General features: G+C 38.1%; 1 long non-coding RNA gene across 1 annotated transcript in view; it reads left to right on the top strand.

The window, feature by feature from the left end:
• The first annotated feature begins 731 nt into the window (after positions 1-731).
• Positions 732-18,027, top strand: part of 1700010I02Rik (RIKEN cDNA 1700010I02 gene) — a 29,585-nt gene continuing 12,289 nt past the window's right edge. Inside the window, exons 1-3 of the long non-coding RNA NR_040587.1 lie at positions 732-807; positions 10,280-10,419; positions 12,057-12,085. This is a non-coding gene — a long non-coding RNA (RIKEN cDNA 1700010I02 gene). The remainder of the gene's footprint in view (positions 808-10,279; positions 10,420-12,056; positions 12,086-18,027) is intronic.

The following is an 18,027-nucleotide window of genomic DNA, read 5'->3' as shown; positions in this document are numbered from 1 at the left end:
TGAGAACAAGAGGTCAAATATTATGCTTTAAAAGTGGTGTTGATGTATTTTGGGTGTTAGTTTGAATAGGAGTGGACTGATGATGGTACATTTTGATTGTGAACTTGATTGGACTAAGAGATTTATAGGGAATTATTGAATCACACCTTCAATATATCTGTGAAGGTATTTTTAATATATCTGTGAAGGTATTTTCAAGGACGATTAATTATGCGGGAATGATTCACCCTGAATATGGGCAGTATCCTGCCATTAGTCAGGGTCCCAGAGAGTAGTAAAAATGAAAAGAAAGAATATAAATTGAGTGCTGACATTACTCATTTTTTGCTTTTTGATTTGCCCAGAGAAGCAAACAGCAACCTGCCACCAAGTTAAGGGTGGTACTGCTACACTGCCCCCCTAACATAATGGATTAGATAAACTGAACTGTGGGCAAAGTAAACCCTTTGTCCTTTACATTTTTTCCATTCAGATATTTGACCACATCAATGAAAAAAATCACTAAAATGCCTCCAATATAACCAAGTAGATCACAGAAATAAAGGACATCAGGAGTTTTGAGTAGAAAAATCAACGGGATGTCATACAAAAAGCAATTGATTTGAAGGGATACAATTGACAGCCTTTTATTTTTTTGTCTCTTGAGATAGAATCTTGTCATATAAACCATTCTGACCTCAGAGTCATAATACTCCTACCTTCCAATTGATACCATCATAGGTATGTCACCTGACCTAGGAACCGGGTCAGTATCTTAGAGAAGAAATGATCATCTGGATTACCTAGAATGAACTATGAGAACTGATGGTAACTTTATATATATATGTATGTATATGATGGGTTGTCAGAGAAATCTGAGAGCATGGGACAGCCAAGCCAGGCAGCTAATTCTACAAATTCCATGGTTCCATGGTGTCTCTGCATGTGTAGGAGAAGAGGATGGAGCATAAACTCATTAAGTTTTTTTCCACTGGAAGAAAAAAAATCTACTAAGAAAACTCAGAGTTTAAGTTCAAAACAGAAAAAGAAGGTTTCCAGAGTTAGATCACTGGTTGAATATATCTCTGTGTGGTTAAAGTTGTGTATGAAAAGCAGTAGTAACAAGCAAAATGAAACCATAGTCTCATATTTTCTAGAGCTAAGCATTTTTCACCTCTAATGCTCTTCTTTTCTGTTACTGGGCTTTAATTCTTTACTGTCTGTGGTTGTTTCAGCATTAATCCAAAAACATTTTTTTAAATATTACCCACTTAATATTCTCCTTAATATTCTCCTTAACATGGATACCTGTTTCAGGCTTTGCATCCTTGTCCTGCCATGTGTTTTGGCTCTGAGTTCCTGGGAGTTTGACAGGGCATTCCTCTTCTTGGCTAAAAGTGGTGGGACATGGGGCAATCATATGGCAAAAGCAGCCACTGAAAGATATTCTTGGCAGGTTAACAATCATACCTTTTAAAAAGAGGACTTCATCAAGATACACATCAAGTAAGTATATAAAACGATACTGCTATAAAGCCAATTGATACAAATGTAGACAACAGGGAGCTGCCACTACCTGTCTCTTAGATGCCAGAGTCCCTAACAGTGAAAGTCCTGGAGGCTAAGCTGTGAATCAACAAGTTTTATTTCTTCCTTCAGAGGGGTGTGGCAATGTGGGATGAAGGTTCAGAAGTTTCATAGAAAACTAAACTTACAGAATGAACCATTAATTGGACCCTGTGGAATTTCTCCCAAGGACTTAGAAGCTTCTGTCTGTACAAAGACTTGCAAGCAGATATATTTAGAAGCTTCTTCATTCATAGTAGCCAGAACTTGCAAGAAAACAAGATGTCTTCTAGTAAGTGAATTGAGAAGAAAACCATGGTACATCTGGACAGTGCTACAGAATGAAAGTTCAAGACATAAAAAGAATGTGGGAACCTTAAATGTTCATTGTAAAGATAAAAAAGCTCAGTTCTATAGCATAACATAATTCGTATTTTAGGAAAGAGTGCAAGGTAAATAATCTATCAATAGTTTCAGCAGTTGGGAGGGAGGGATGAGAGGGGAGAGCAAAGATAGCTTTCAGGGAACTGTGACAATTCTGTGTGTTCCTAAATGGTGAGTACAAATCTCTGTGCAGTTGTTCAAGACTGCATTTGCAACACTGAGTATGCCCTGGTGTGCACTAAGCCTGGCCTCATCATGGTGTGCCATTGTATGTTCAGCATTCGAAACAAATGTCCTGTTGGTTCCATTGTATACAAGGAAGAGGCTACCTATGAGTGGCACCAGGAGGGTTATAAAAATTAAAAATTCTTCTACCCAGTTTCTGTGTGAATCTAAGACTGATTTTAAAATGACTACTAAGTTTTTGTAAGGTTTAAACAACACATATCAGCAGGACTAGTGAAGTGTCTCAATGTGCAAACGGCAAGCCCCGGGACACAGTGTTAGAAGCAGGGAATCAACTCTACATTCATGTGTACTCCCTTATACATGCATGCGTGTATGCATACATACAGGAAGCAGGGATAGCAAACTGAATGGGTGGAGGATTTAAAATATTGACCACCCCTAGTAACATTCTTCCTCCAGTAAGGCTGAACCTCATAAACCTATCCTAACTCTAACAACTGGGAGCTAACTATACAAACAGCTAAGCCTATGGAGGACATTACAATTCAAACCACTATATGGCCATACTCTTGAAGGTTGTCATTTTGCATCCATATTTAACAAACAAGCTTCTATACTGAAACTGTGGTCTATTGATAACTGCAAGCACATTGACTGTTCCATTGGCTATGCTCCATGATATACTCAACAACAAAGTTCAGTATCAATATTCTGGGAATACAAAGAACACAATCTCATTATTTTGTTTTTGCTATAATGCTCCTGTAACTTCCTTTACAATGGTCTTTTCCATGTTTAGAACAATGAGGGATGAGATATAATTATATACTAGCTAATTAGCTTTTTAGGAGAGAAAAAAAGTACAGATACAACACGGTATGAAAATATTAAATGTGAACATGAATATCTTTGCTATAACATCTAAGTTTCCTTAGTCATTAATAATGAAAATGAAGTTTATTATTCTTTCCTTTACATAATTTTTGCATGTGTTATGTATGTATGTGTATGCATAGTTTTTTGAAAATATCCAGAAATACATATATCTGAGGTTAATGCCAGGAATAATCTTCTATTACTCTTTCATTCTATTCTTTGATCAGGATTTCTCAGCTAAGCTTGGAGCTCACTGATAAGGCTAGTATTATTTGCCAGATTTGTCTGGAGATCCACAGTCTCTGCCTTCTGAACCTGCAGTGGGCATCCTTTCCCACCCAGCATGTACTTGGGTCTTCAAATCAACTGTTAATTCCTCTGGTTGAAAACAGAAGTACTCTTTTTCAGTTGTTTCAATAAAAACATTAGTGCATTTTTTTTTTTTTTGTCAAAAACCAATCTCAGAGAAGAAATGAACTTGCATGTCTTAACAACCATGGCATCTAGCAGAGATATAATTACATTAACCTCTAGAGATAAGCATCTACCTAGCCTTAATTTGAACAATATATAAAGATGATTCTGTATATTTGTACTGTAAAATAGTTTCTGTGTGAATGTTCTCTTACTGAGTCCTTTATTGCAAGCATAGAGTAGTTTCGTGTATTTTGTATTAAACAGAAGTTAGAGTTTCATTTACATCAGACTTTGGCTACTGATTGATAGGGAAAAGCTCAACTCAGTATGAATTTGTGTGAAACAAATCTTTGAACTCAGGATGATATATGGAATCTTTGTGCTTGCACACGTGTGTGTGTGTGTGTGTGTGTGTGTGTGTGTGTGTATCAAATGATATTAATTAAATTCTAAAATTAAGTTTTAAACTATGGTAGATATCACCATTTTAAAAGAACTATTGAATGTCTTATATGTACCTGGCATTTTTCTAATCATGGAAACAAAAATAATACTCTGAACTTCCAGTGTAACATTCCATGTGGAAAGTCTATCAAATAAAGAAACGGGTTATAGTATATTAAAAGGTTATGATGTGCTTCCGGTTTGCAACTGTGCCCAGGAACAGCTCTTGTGCTCCAGTCCCCACCAGCCCATACTCAGAGACAGTTTGACCTCCAGAAGCTTTGACAACCCCTGAAGAGCCTGGGCAGAGGTCATACAGACTCTAAAAGAGCAAAAATGTCAGCCAAGTCTACTATATCCAAAGAAGTTCTCAATCATCATAGATGGAGAAACCAAAATATTCCAAAACAAAACTAAATATAAACAATATCTATCTACCAGTCTAGACCTACAGAGTATTCTAGGACAAAAATTCCAACACAAGGAGGGTATCTACACCAAAGAAAAACCAAGAAATTAACCATCTCATAACAAAACCAGAAGGAGAGGATCACATTATACCACCTACAACAACGAACATAACAGCAACTAACAATCCTCTGTCTTTACTACCTCTCAATTTCAAAAGACTCAGTACCCCAATAAAAAGACATAAGCTAACATACTGGATACAAAAGCAGGATCCAGCATTTTGCTGCATACAAGAAACACATCCCAATAACAAAGACATACACTACCTCAGAATAAAAGGATGAAAAAAATGTCTTCTAAGCAAATGGTCTCAAGAAACAAGTGGCAGTTGCCATTCAACTATCCAATAAAATAGACGTTGAACCAAAAGTTATCAAGTGTTATGGGGAAGGACACTTCATATTCATCAAAGGAAAAATCCACCAAGAGAAAGTCTCAATTCTGAACATCTAAGCCCCAAATGGAAAGCGTACCCACATTCATAAAAGAAAGTTTACTAAAACTCAAAACTTGCATTGCACCTCACACAATATTAGTGGGAGACTTCAACACCCCACCAATGGACAGATCATGGAAACAGAAACTAAGCAGAGATATAATGAAACTACAGAAGTTACCAACCAAATGGTTTTAACTGATATCTACCAAACACTTCCCCCTAAAACAAAAGAGTATACCTTCTTCTCAGCACCTCATGGTACCTTCTCCAAAATTGACCATATAGTCAGACACAAAACAAGCTTCAACAGATACAAGAAGATTGATTTAATCCCATACATTCTATCAGACCACCATAGACTAAGGATGGTCTTCAATAACAGCAAAAACAACAGAAAACCCACATATTCGTGGAAGGCTAAACAATTCTTTATTCAATGATAACTTGGTCAGGAGAGAAATAATGAAAGAAATTAAAGACTTTTTAGAATTTAGGAAAAATGGAAACAAAACATACACAAATGTGTAGGACACTCTCAAAACAGGGCCAAGAGGAAAAATTCATAGCACTGAATGCCTTTGTAAGGAAATTGGAGAAAGCACACACTAGCAGCTTAATAGCACTTCTGAAAGCTCTAGAACAAAAAGAAGCAAATAAACCCAAGAGGAGTAGACAGCAGAAAATCAATTCAGGGCTGAAATCAACCAAGAAGAAACAAAGACTCAAGAAAACTAGGACCTGGTTCTTTGAGAAAAATCAAAAAGATAGATAAATCCTTATCCAAACAAACTAGAAGGCACAGAGACAGAATCCATGTTAACAAGATCAAAAACTGAAAAGTGAGACATAACAGCAGAAGCTGAGGAAATTAAAAAAAAAAGTTTGATCCTACCACAAAAGACTTTACTCAACAAAACTGGCACATCCAGATGAAATGGATGATTTTTTTTTTCTAGACAGATATCGTAGTTAACCAAAGTTAAATTAGGATCAAATAAACCACACAAGCAGTCCCATAACCCCTAAGGAAATGAAAGTCATTAAAAGCCCCCCACCCCCTGCAAAAAAGAATCCCAGAGCCAGATTATTTAGTGCAGAATTCTATCAGAGCTTCAAAGAAAACTAATACCAATACTTCTTAAACTATTCCACAAAATAGAAGCAGAAGGAATACTACATAATTCATTCTCTAAAGCCACAGTTACACTGATACCTAAACAAAGACCCAACAAAGAAAGAGAACCCCAGACCAGTTTCCCTTATGAATATTGATGCAAAAATACTCAATATAATTCTCTCAAACCAAATCCAAGAACATATAAAAATAATCATTCACCATGATCAAGCAGGCTTCATCCCAGGGATGCAGGGATGGTTCAATATATGAAAACCAATCAGCACTATATAAAAATTCCAAAGAAAAACACCACATTATCATTTCCTTAGATGCTGAAAAATCATTTGACAAAACACCCCTTCATTTTAAAAGTATTGGAGAGATTAGTAATTCAAGTCCATACTTAAACATAATAAAAGCAATATTCTGCAAACCAATAACCAATATCAAATTAAATGGAGAGAAACTTAAAGCAATCTCACTACAATCAAGGACAAGGCAAGGCTGTCCACTCTCCCTTTTCAATATAGTACTCAAAGTTTCAAGCCAGTGTACAATTAGACTACAAAAAGAGGTCAAAGGAATATAAATTGGAAAGGAGGAATTCAAGCTATCACTATTTGCAGATGATATGATAGTATACATAAGCGACCCCCAAAATTCTATCAGAGAACTCCTACAGTTGATAATTTCAGCAAAATGGCTGGATATAAAATTAACTCAAACAAATTAGAAGCATCCCTCTATACAAAGGATAAAGGGCTGAGAAAGAAATTAGGGAAACAATACACTTCACAAGTCACAAATAATATAAACTATCTTGGTGTGACTCTAACCAAGCAAGTGAAAGATTTGTATGACAAGAACTTCAAGTCTCTGAATTAAAAATCCAAAGAAGACCTCAGAAGATGTAAATATCTCTCATGCTCATGGATTGGCAGGATTAACATAGTAAAACTGGCTATCTTACTGAAAGCAATCTACAGATTCCATGGAATCCCCCATCAAAATTCCAGATTAACTCTTCACAGAGATAGAAAGAGTAATTCTCAAATTCGTCTGGAATAACAAAAAAATCCAGGATAGTAAAAACAATTCTCAACAATAAGGGAACCTCTGGGGGAAATTATCATCCCTGATCTGCAGCTGTACTTAAGAGCAAAAATGATAAAAACTGCATGGTATTGGTACAGAGACAGACAGGAAGATAAATGGAATAGAATTGAAAACCCAGAAATAAATCCATACACTATGTTCACTTGATCTTTGCAAAGAAGCAAACGTTATCCAGTGGGGAAAAGACAGCATTTTCAACAAATGGTGCTGGTTAAATGGACTGGCAGTCATCATGGAGAAGAATGCAAATTGCTCTATTCTTATCTCTTTGTACAAAGCTCAAGTCCACGTGGATCAAGGCCTCCACATACAATGAGATACACCGAATCTAATAGAAGAGAATGTGCGAAAGAGGCTATACCACACAGGAGAAAATTTCCTGAACTGAGCATCAATGGCTCAGGCTCTAAGATAAAAAATTGACAAATATTGATTCATAAAATTGAAAAGCTTCTGTAGGCAAAAGACACTGTCAATAGGACAAAATGGCAACCTGCAGATTGGGATAAGATCTTTACCAACCTTACATCAGATAGAGGGCTAATATCCAATATATACAAAGAACTCAAAAAGTTAGACTCGAGAGAACCCAGTAACTTTATTAAAAAGTGGAATACAGAGTTAAGGAAGAAATTCAAGTATGGAATATTGAATGATCGAGAAGCACCTAAAGAAATGTTCATCATCCTTAGTCATCAGGGAAATGCAAATCAAAAGGGACCTGAGTTTCCAGCTCCCACCAATCAGTATGGCTAAGATCAAAAACTCAGGTGACAGCAGATGCTAGCAAGAATATAGAAAAGAGGAATACCTCTCCATTGCTGGTGGGATTGTAAGCTGGTAAAACCACTTTGGAAGACAACATGGGCATTCCCCAGAAAACTGGAAATAGTTCTACCTGAAGATCCAGCTATACTTCTACTAGGTATATACCTAAAAGATGCTTCAACATTTAACAAGGACACATCTTACATTATATTCATAGCAGTCTTATTTATAATATCCAGGAAGTGGAAACAACCCTGATGTCCCTCAACAGAAAAATGGATATAGAAAATGTGGTGCCTTTTCACAGTGGATTACTACTCAGCTATTAAAAACAATGACTTCATAATGTTGCAGGCAAATAGATGGAACTAAAAATTATCCTGAGTAAGGTAACCCAAACCCAAAAGGATACACACGGTATGTACTCATGGATAAGTGATATTAGCCCAAAAGCTCAGAATACCCACTATACATACCCATATGAAGTTTAACAAGAAGGATGACCAAAGTGTGGATGCTTCAATCCTACTTAAAAGGGGGAACAAAATAATCATGGGAGGTAGGGGGAGTGAGGGTTCTGGGAGGAAGAGAGTTGGGGGAGGCAAAAGGGGGTGGCAGTATCAGGTATGGGAAGAGACAGGAGAGAAATCTAGAGGGTCGGGAAAATGAATAGAAATATGTAGCAGTGTGGGAAGTCCCAGATGCCAGGGAAACGAGAGGTTTTCAGTACCCAACAGGGATGACATTAGCCGAAAAACACAACAGAGGGGAGGCAGAACCTGAAGAGACACCTCCTGTAGATAGACATAGCTCAGTATTTTTAACCCAGAATTGTTTCTGTCTAAAGGAAACAGGAACAAAAAAATGGAGCAGGGACTGAAGGCCATCCAGTGACTGCCCTACCTTAGGATCCATCCCATCTCTGCAGACATCAAACCCGGACAGTATTTTTGATGCCAAGAAGTGTTTGTTGCCAGGAGCCTGGTATGGCTGTCCTCTAAGAGGCTCTGCTGGCACCTGACCAATACAGAATCATATTCACAGCCAACATCAGAATGAGCCCAGGACCCCAACAGAAGAATTATGGGAAGGACTGAAGGAGTTAAAGGGGATTGCAACCCTATAGGAAGGAACAACAGTATCAACTAACTGGACCCTGCTTCCCCCAAGAGCTCCCAGGGCCTAAGCCACCAACCAAAGAGTATACGTGGATGGGTCTATGGCTCCAGCTATATATGAAGCAGATGATTGCCCTATCTGGCATCAATGGGAGGGGAAGTCCTCAGTCCTATGAAGGCTTGATACCCCATCATAGGGGATGCTAAAGCAGTAGGGGGGAGTGCTGGGTGGGTGGGGGAGCAAAGAAGAGGGGGATGGAATATGAAGGGGGACAACATTTGAAATGTAAATAAATTAAATAACCAATTTAAAAAGGTTATGCAGCATATAGAGAAAGTATATATCAAGGAAAATGTGTTATAGAGATGCAATATTGCTTTTGTATACTGTATAATGAATGATCACAAACTTTAAGAATAAAAAAAATATATATGTATCAAATGCAAAGTATTACTGGCTCATTGACTCTCCAGTTCAAGTTGCTTAGATTGCAATTTCTGTGAGCATCAAGGTTGCAATCTCATCTAGATCATACATTGAAAGAATCTTTGTCCAGTGTCCTCAGGTTGTCAGCAGAACTACTTTTTAAATGTATTGCATCATTTATGACATCTAGCTTTTTCAAAGTCAACAATGGGAAAGTTTCAGAACTGAATCTGATGGCTGGATAGTCCCCTTTGATATACTATGATAGAAGAGTCTTAAATTCCTTGTGTTAAGCTGGTTCACAGTACCCCCACACTTGGAGGAAGAGATTATACAGGGCTATAAATAACAGGGACAGAAATCATGGGGACAATATGGGAAGTTGTCTGTCACAGGTACATTGATTTAAGGGGGAAAAGTGGCTGGAAGTTATACAGACAAGAAAAGAAGGAACAATGAGAGGCAGCTATGTGGCTCTTTTAGAAATAACATCCCATAACAATGCAAAACAAACACCTGAATGGGAAGGGTGTTTGGCAATTGTAATAATTAGCTAAGTGGTAGATGTGGCTGAACCAGAATAAGTTAGAAAAAGAGAATAAACACTGAATCCAGAGAGCTACCAGGAAGAGGGTAAGAATAGAAAAGATGGTAGCCATAATTATGGAAAATATTTTAAGAAATTTTTTGTAGGTAGCTGTAGAAATTTGACTTTTACATAGAGTGAAATCAAGCAACAAAGGAGGTGAGAGTAGAAGCATAATTTAGTATAAACTATACATAGGTATCACTGCCTGGGAACAAGCATGGTTCAAGACTCACCAAAGGATAAGAACTTAGAAGACTACCATAGTAATCCTAATAGAAGGGACAGTAGAAATGATAAAACCTGCTAAGATATAGATAGATACAATAAGAAAGCAGATTGACCCTCTTGAATTTAAGTTTTTTTTTTCTCCATTCTGTAGACAAGGTAACATTTTCCAAATTTGATGCCAAAGCTTCACTGTCAATGGTGTCCCTACCCAGGGCATTTGGGATAGTATGAGTAACAAGGCAAGGCAGTGTCCTAGAGCACATCTTTAATCTGAGCACTCAGGAGGCAGAGGTAAGTTGAACTAGTCAGAGTCTGACTTGTTCCACACAGAGAGTTCCAGGCCAGTCAGAACTTCATAGTAAGACCTAGTCTCAAAAACTAACAAACAACAAACAAACAAAAATGTAGAGAAATGAGAGATAGCTCAATGGTTAAGAACATGTACAGCTATTCTAGAGCACAAAATCTCAATTATCAAGGTCACAGTCATCTACAATATCAGCTTTGGGGGATCCAACACCTTTGGCTTCCAAGGGCCCTTGCACATTTGTGCTCATATTCACACACATACACATAATTTAGAAATAAATCCCTTAGAAGTAAACTTCATCTAATATTCCTAAGGAACTGAACCTGTAAATCGGTGGGTGGCGGGGGGGGGGGTGGGGGTGGAGGGTAATCAACTTTATCTACCAGGCTACTTAAAGAATCAGGTAGCATCAACAGAAGAGGGAAGCTAGATGCCAGGAAAGGCTATTCAGTGCCTACTGTAAGTATTTGATGGACAGCAGCCATGCAAATTAAAACCATCTCACCGAAATGAAATGGAAAATCCACCTATGTAAAGTCAAATTTTAGGAGAAAAAAAAAAAAACTCAAAAAAAATTTCAATTCAACTCTATCTTATGTCTGGCATATTGATAAGTTTTAGAAAAAGTGGCAAGACTTTCATAGGCCAGTCAGTGAGTTTGGTAAAAGATTTACAGTAGCATTTGGGGGGTGCTCTGGGCTGTGAGCAGAACACAACTTTAAGAAAATTGTAGTAACTTGAGGAAACACACACTCCTTTCACTGTGTATGCTACAGGATCACACTTAGATCTTGAAGCTTGGTGCCTTCATCAAGAAAACTTACATTTTTATTAAGGTACTTCTGTAGGTACAGATGATTTTCTTTTTTGAATTCTTTAGTGGCCTGTTAAAAGAATAAGCTTTCGTTTTTCTGCCTCAAGAAGCTGAGGCAATTAAGGGAAGATGTGGAGCGCTGGGGTGCTGCGTTTCCGTTGTTACCTGGAGTCTGTTCTTTCCAAAGCCCCCTTTGCTTACAAGTGGATCCGACAGCACTAATTTATGAGGGTGGTTTTACTTGAGTTACTTGTTCTCACTGTTAAGTCGTTTTCATAATTGCTAATTAGATGTCAAGAAAAGTATTACTAGAGGATAGAGTTCCTTTCTGTCAGGCTGTTGCAACATAATACTCCCTCTGCATGTTGCTCTGTGTGAGTGTATGTACATAACTGGCTTAAAGAGCTCAGTGCCTCGAGCCCCGTGCCTCCATAGACTGTGACTATATGTGGCCAATTACATTTCCTCTGTTTTTAATAATGTGGCCATTGATTTACTAGCCCACATTCTTCTCTGATCATTAATTTTTATGGGCTTCCATCTTTTGAATCATCCACATGTGGTTTGTTACAGCAGCACTTTCCTGCCACCATGTATTTTAAGCTTATAAACAGAACAGAATCATATTGTTCCCATAGAAACTGCCAAACACTGCAGAGCCAAAGCTTTGAATCTGCAACTGTTATTGTATAGAGGTTCATGCCCTGTAGCAGCATATCTAATTTCCAGTGTCCTTGACAGGAAGATGCAGTTAACCCCAATGCCATTACATCTAATTGTTTATTTTATTTTCATTTTATACAGGTTGGATCTGTTGTAACCATTCAGGAGGGGTAAGTCCATCACAGCCAATCAAGTCAGGTTTGCTGCGAATGAGAAAAGAGTCTCATTCTAAAGAAAAGAATGGAAATCAAGGGTGAAATTTCCATAATTTTTATTCATCCATCCATCCATTCATTCATTCACTTGCTCATTCATTCAAATATTATTATAACTAACGCAGATGAGGCAGGCCTACTTCAGTCCTGGGAATTCTAGTGATGAGCAGGACAAAGTTTCTGACTCTGATGCTTACCATACAAAGAATATGGAAATAAAATTTCCCAAAATGAGAGAGAGAGAAAGAGAGAGACAGAGAGAGAAAGAGAGAGAGAGAGTTAGAGAGCGAGACAGAGTTTTATATATATTAATGGTTGTAACTTATTTTAATCAAGGCCATCACTGGAAAACTCATTCTAGCATGTGCATTTGAACAAATACTTAATTGATATACAAAAGCCTTAGTGACTTTCTTGATATGGAAAAAAGATGAAAGTGCCCATGCAGAATGGGAATTTTCTTATCTTTTGACTTGGGGAATAGTTCTGATATCTGAGCATCAAATACCAGAAAGAGGAATTTGTCAAGCGACATGGAAATAGCTGCAAACACTTACGGGAAGCAATCATGTACTGTTTTGCATGTCATGGTAAGGTTACCAAACTGTATCTTGAGCAGGACAAGGATTGAACATCAAGTACAGTCACAGAGATTGCAGATTTCTCTATGTGTGGTATATATGTTAAAGACTTAACCAACAGGGCAAGAATAAAAGTAGACAGCCAGCAATGCTACCATTGTAGCCATGCTTGGTTTAGGAGAAGGAACATACATGGAGATTGTTGTAGGAGCATCTGAAAGAGAACCATTAAGTTATAGTGATGCTTTGAACACAGTTTGTTCACAAAACAACTGCTAATGACCATTGCTCTAAGAAATTAGGTTAATAGTGATAGCAGTCACAAAGAAAGAATACTAAGGACAAAGAAGTTTTTAGAAAATTGTTCAGCTTTAAATATGTGAAGTTGTATCTCTCCATTTAGAGACTTTAAGCAAAGATTTTTTTTTCTTGGTTTTATTGTTTGGTTTTTGGTTTTTTGACCATTGCAGAATGATTTATTACGTGAATAAGATCTTATTTTTATTAATTTTTAACACTCCATATTTTATCCCCCCATCCACCCTCTGTCTGCCCCACATCCAGTACCTCCTCCCCACCCCCTTGTCTCCATGTGGATTTCACCAACCCCTTCCCACCTGAACTCTAAACTCCCTGGGGCCTCCAGTCTCTTGAGGGTTAGGTGCATCATCTCTGAATGAACACAGACCTGGAAGTCCTCTACTGTATGTGTGTTAGGGGCCTCATATCAGCTGGTGTACGCTGTCTGTTTGGTGGTCCAGGGTTTGAGAGATCTCGGGGGTCCAGATTAATTGAAACTGCTGGTCCTCCTACAGAATAGCCCTTCTCCTCAGCTTCTTTCTGCCTTCCCTAATTCAAAAACAGGGGCCAGCTGCTTCTGTCCATTGGTTGGGTGTAAATATCTGTATCTGACTCTTTCAGCTGTTTGTTGGGATTTTTGGAGGGCAGTCATGATAGATTCCTTTTTGTGAGCTCTCTATAGCCTCAGTAATAGTGTCAGGCCTTGGGACCTCCCCTTGAGCTGAATTCCACTTTGGGCCTGTTGCTGGACCTTCTTTTCCTCAGGTTCCTCTCCATTTCCATCCCTGTAATTCTTTCAGACAGGAACAATTATGGGTCAGAGATGTGACTGTGGGATGGCAACCCCATCCCTCACTTAATGTCCTGCCTTCCTGCTGGAGGTGGGCTCTATAAGTTCCCTCTCCCTACTGTCTGGAATTTCATCTAAGGGTCCTCCCTTTGAGTCCTGAAAGTATCTCACCTCTCAGGTCTCTGGTGCATTCTGGAGGGCCTCCCCGCCAACCTGGTATTTTCTGAGGTTGCCTGTTTCCATTCTTCCTGCTGGTCCTCAGGGCTTCAGTCCTTTCCCCTCACTCAATTCCAGATCTGGCTCCCCTCTGAGTCCATGTCTCCCCAACTCCATCCACTTTCTCTCCCAGGTCCCTCTGTCCATCTCTACCTATGATTGCTTCCTTCTCTCTCCCAAGTGGGACTGAGGCATCCTCACTAGGGCCCTTCAGCTTGTTGACATTTTTGAGTTCTGTGGACTGTATCTTGGGTATTTTGTACATTTTTTTTTTTTTGGCTAATATCCACTTATTAGTGTGTATATACCATGTTCGTATTTTTGGGTCTGAGTTACCTCACTCAGGATGATATTTTCTAGTTCCATCCATTTGCTTAAAAAACTCGTTGTTAATAGCTGAGTAGTATTCCATTGTGTAAATGAATCACATTTGCTGCATCCATTCCTCTGTTGTGGGACATCTAGGTTGTTTCTAGCTCCTGGATCTCACAAATAAGGCTGCTATGAACATAGTGGAACATGTGTGCCTGTGGCATGATGGGGCATCTTTTGGGTATATTTCCAAGAGTGATATAGCTGGGTTTTCAGGTAGATCTATCTTCAATTTTTTGAGGAACCTCCAGATTGCTTTCCATAGTGGTTGTACCAGTTTGTGATTTACACCTTTGCAGCTTAGAAGTATTAAAGCAAAGGTTTACAAGGCATGATTCTGGGATAGAGTTCTATAAAGATATAACAATTATGCACAGCTGACACCCTGACTATAGTCTTCCATGCATACGATCTTGCTGTTATAGACAGGGCTAACTTAAAACAACCAAATGGAGTTGGCTTGTGGTATGATGAAGTAACTGGGGACACACAATTCTGATGGGTAGGGCAGGTAGCTGAGATCAGGGTAGTATTCATGCCAATGATGTTTAAACTGAAAGTGCCCTATGATGTTATTTCTCTATGTTCATTTAATAGTGAATCACACAATGACTTACAACTTCTTTTTTTTAATTAAGTATTTATTTCATTTACATTTCCAATGCTATCCCAAAAGTCCCCCACACGCTCCCCCACCCACCCACTCCCACTTCTTGGCCCTGGCGTTCCCCTATACTGGGGCATATAAAGTTTGCAAGACCAATGGGCCTCTCTTTCCAATGATGGCCGACTAGGCCACCTTCTGATACATATACAGCTAGAGTCAAGAGCTCTGGAGTACTGGTTAGTTCATAATGTTGTTCCACCTATAGGGTTGCAGACCCCTTTAGCTCCTTGGGTACTTTCTCTAGCTCCTCCATTGGGGGCCCTGTGATCCATCCAATAGCTGACTGTGAGCATCCACTTATGTGTTTGCTAGGCCCCGGCATAGTCTCACAAGAGACAGCTATATCTGGGTTCTTTCAGCAAAATCTTGCTAGTGTATGCAATGGTGTCAGTGTTTGGAAGCTGATTATGGGATGGATCCCTGGATACGGCAATCACTAGATGGCCCATCCTTTCGTCTCAGCTCCAAACTTTGTCTGAGACTTACAACTTCTAACCAAGTGGTTTAAGTGTTGAAATCAGAAGGTAGTATAGGGAACTGAGTTGTTTTGAAATAAAGTCCAGCTATTTAAGTCTGAATTCTCTATATTTTAAAAGTTCTTGTCCTTTGTCCATGCAGACCTGTCATGAAGAGTCCACAAATACTCATCCCTTGCTTCTCCTTTGGCTTCGGGAAAGTAACAGTTCTGTGCATTTCACTGACCCTCTTACATTAAACTTCTGTGATTCTCACAGGTGTTGGAATTTGATATTTGCTCACATATTACTTCAATAATGTTTTTATAAAGAACTTATTTTGATCATATGCTTCAGCTCCCTAGGGAAAGTATGGATTCAAATATAGCATTCCAACCTGTTTGTCAGTTATGTGTTCATTTGTACAGATTTACTATTATATTTTCAAAGTTTTCCATTGTGATTAGGAGAAGGACTCAGAACTACTTCAAGTAGCTAAAATGGTTGTGGGGGACAAGACTCCTCCCAGCCTCCACATTCTCATTGTTTATTGTTTCTTCACGCCTCACTATACCACAGTCTTGATGCTTTCTCTGTTTCTTGAATAATGATGGTCACTTCTGACTGTTTCCTATGATTAAATTACTGCCAATAAACAACCATTTGTTTTTGGATGCTTACTGAATTGTCTGAGGTCTTCAGTTCTAAGAGTCACATTGTTCACCAGTACACTGCTTAGCAGAGAAGATTTTGTATAGCTATTTTATTTGTATCTGTTCGCCCTACTTTAAGATCCATGGAAAGAGAACTGCCTCTGTTTAATTACCTTTTGCAATTTTATGGCTTAGTATGGTGCCTGGTACAAAGCAAGCTTGATATATTGTTTTTGTTTGAGGCTAGCTTGTTATCAAGGTGAATTCTTGCCTTAAACAAAGACAAATAAAAGGTCATTTGAAAGTACTCTACAAAGCTATATAGAGAGGAATGTATCACAACTTTTTTTTTTGATTAGTTAAAATATATTCTTACTATTTTTAGGACGTCCCTGAATAAAAAAACAAAACAAAACACACACACACACACACACACACACACACACACACACACAAAAAAACAGACTGACATTTACTTTCTAAAGTAACCAGTTTATCATTATAAAATAACAACTTAGCTTGAAGAATTACTAAGATAGAAGTTGTTATATTTCTTTCTCTTATCTAATTGCTAAATATAGAAAAAACTAGGTTTGAGATTCATTTCTGGAGGTATTTGACTGACTATGAAATTTTATTACTTGACATTCCTTTTTTTCTTTCCGTAGTGACAAAAATTTTGGAGTCCTAGAACCAGCTGAAGAGGTTTTTCTTATGACTGTAATAATTTTAGCTTTATGTATGAATTAATATTTTAGAAGACATAGATTTTAACACATTGTAGATCTACTTAGGTTGTATGTGATAGCTCTTCTGAAATTAAAACTTTCTTAGTTTTCTGTCTGAGCATCTGTCCATTTCTTTCTTTCTATGAATTGACAACTCTGAAATTTTGAATCTTAAGACATAGTTTTGGCAAAGGAGGAGGAGAGGAGAGGGAAGAATAGGAGGAGAAGGAGGAAGTTTAATAATGGGATTTCAAATATGTCGTTCTATGATTCTAGCTACAAGTTTTCCCCATCCAATGCCCTTGAGGGGGACTGATCCAATCCTCACAGGGATAGAAATACAACTTCTCTGCAGAGTTGGTAGACCTTCTCCAGAAATTTTTGAGCAGCTAAATAGAAAGGCATCTATACTATAGCTCATAGAGAACATATATTTAACTCAAAGCAGAAAGGAAATGCATTAATTTCCCCAACAGCAAGCCCACACATTAGTGAACAGAGAGCTTGCAGAATAAAATAACATCTGGCAAATTGTTCCTGATGGAGCCTCATTTAGATTCCTTTATAATTCCACATGAGTTAGAAAGGAAGACAAGCAGTACACTAAGAAAATAAGTCTGAGATTGCCAGATTTGAAAAAATTCCCTAAGTATAATATAAATTTGATATCTTTGATTTAAGATGAAAAACCCAAATGGTTGGTTTCTGTTTCTATGTCACAAGAAAGTACTATGTGTCAGAGAAGCTAGTGACAGATTCTTTTCTATCTCAGTATGTTTCAACTATAACAGCAGCAACAATGAGGCTATGAGCTTCCTATTCCAAATAATATATGTCCAGAGAACGCAAGACTAAAGAAAGTAAAATGTTTACACTTACTGAATAATTATTCTCTCAGACAACCTGTGGTTTGCTACAGAAACATGCCCTGAAAGGGTCTAATGTACTGTATGTAAATTGTAAATGTATCATGTGACTTGGGGCATAGACAATGAATGGTTGCATGGATGAGATGTCAAGGGTGAGTAAATCAATGGAATGAGTAACAAGCTTCCTATTGACAGTTTCTCTTTGAGTGACTGAAACCAAAGCCCAATAATTCCTACCTGCATGGTATTAGAACTGCACACCTACA

The sequence above is a fragment of the Mus musculus genome, chromosome 3, assembly GCF_000001635.26.
Source record: "Mus musculus strain C57BL/6J chromosome 3, GRCm38.p6 C57BL/6J".
NCBI lineage: Eukaryota > Metazoa > Chordata > Mammalia > Rodentia > Muridae > Mus > Mus musculus.
The sequence above is the reverse complement of the archived record's forward strand: the minus strand, read 5'-3'. Positions and strand labels throughout refer to the sequence as shown.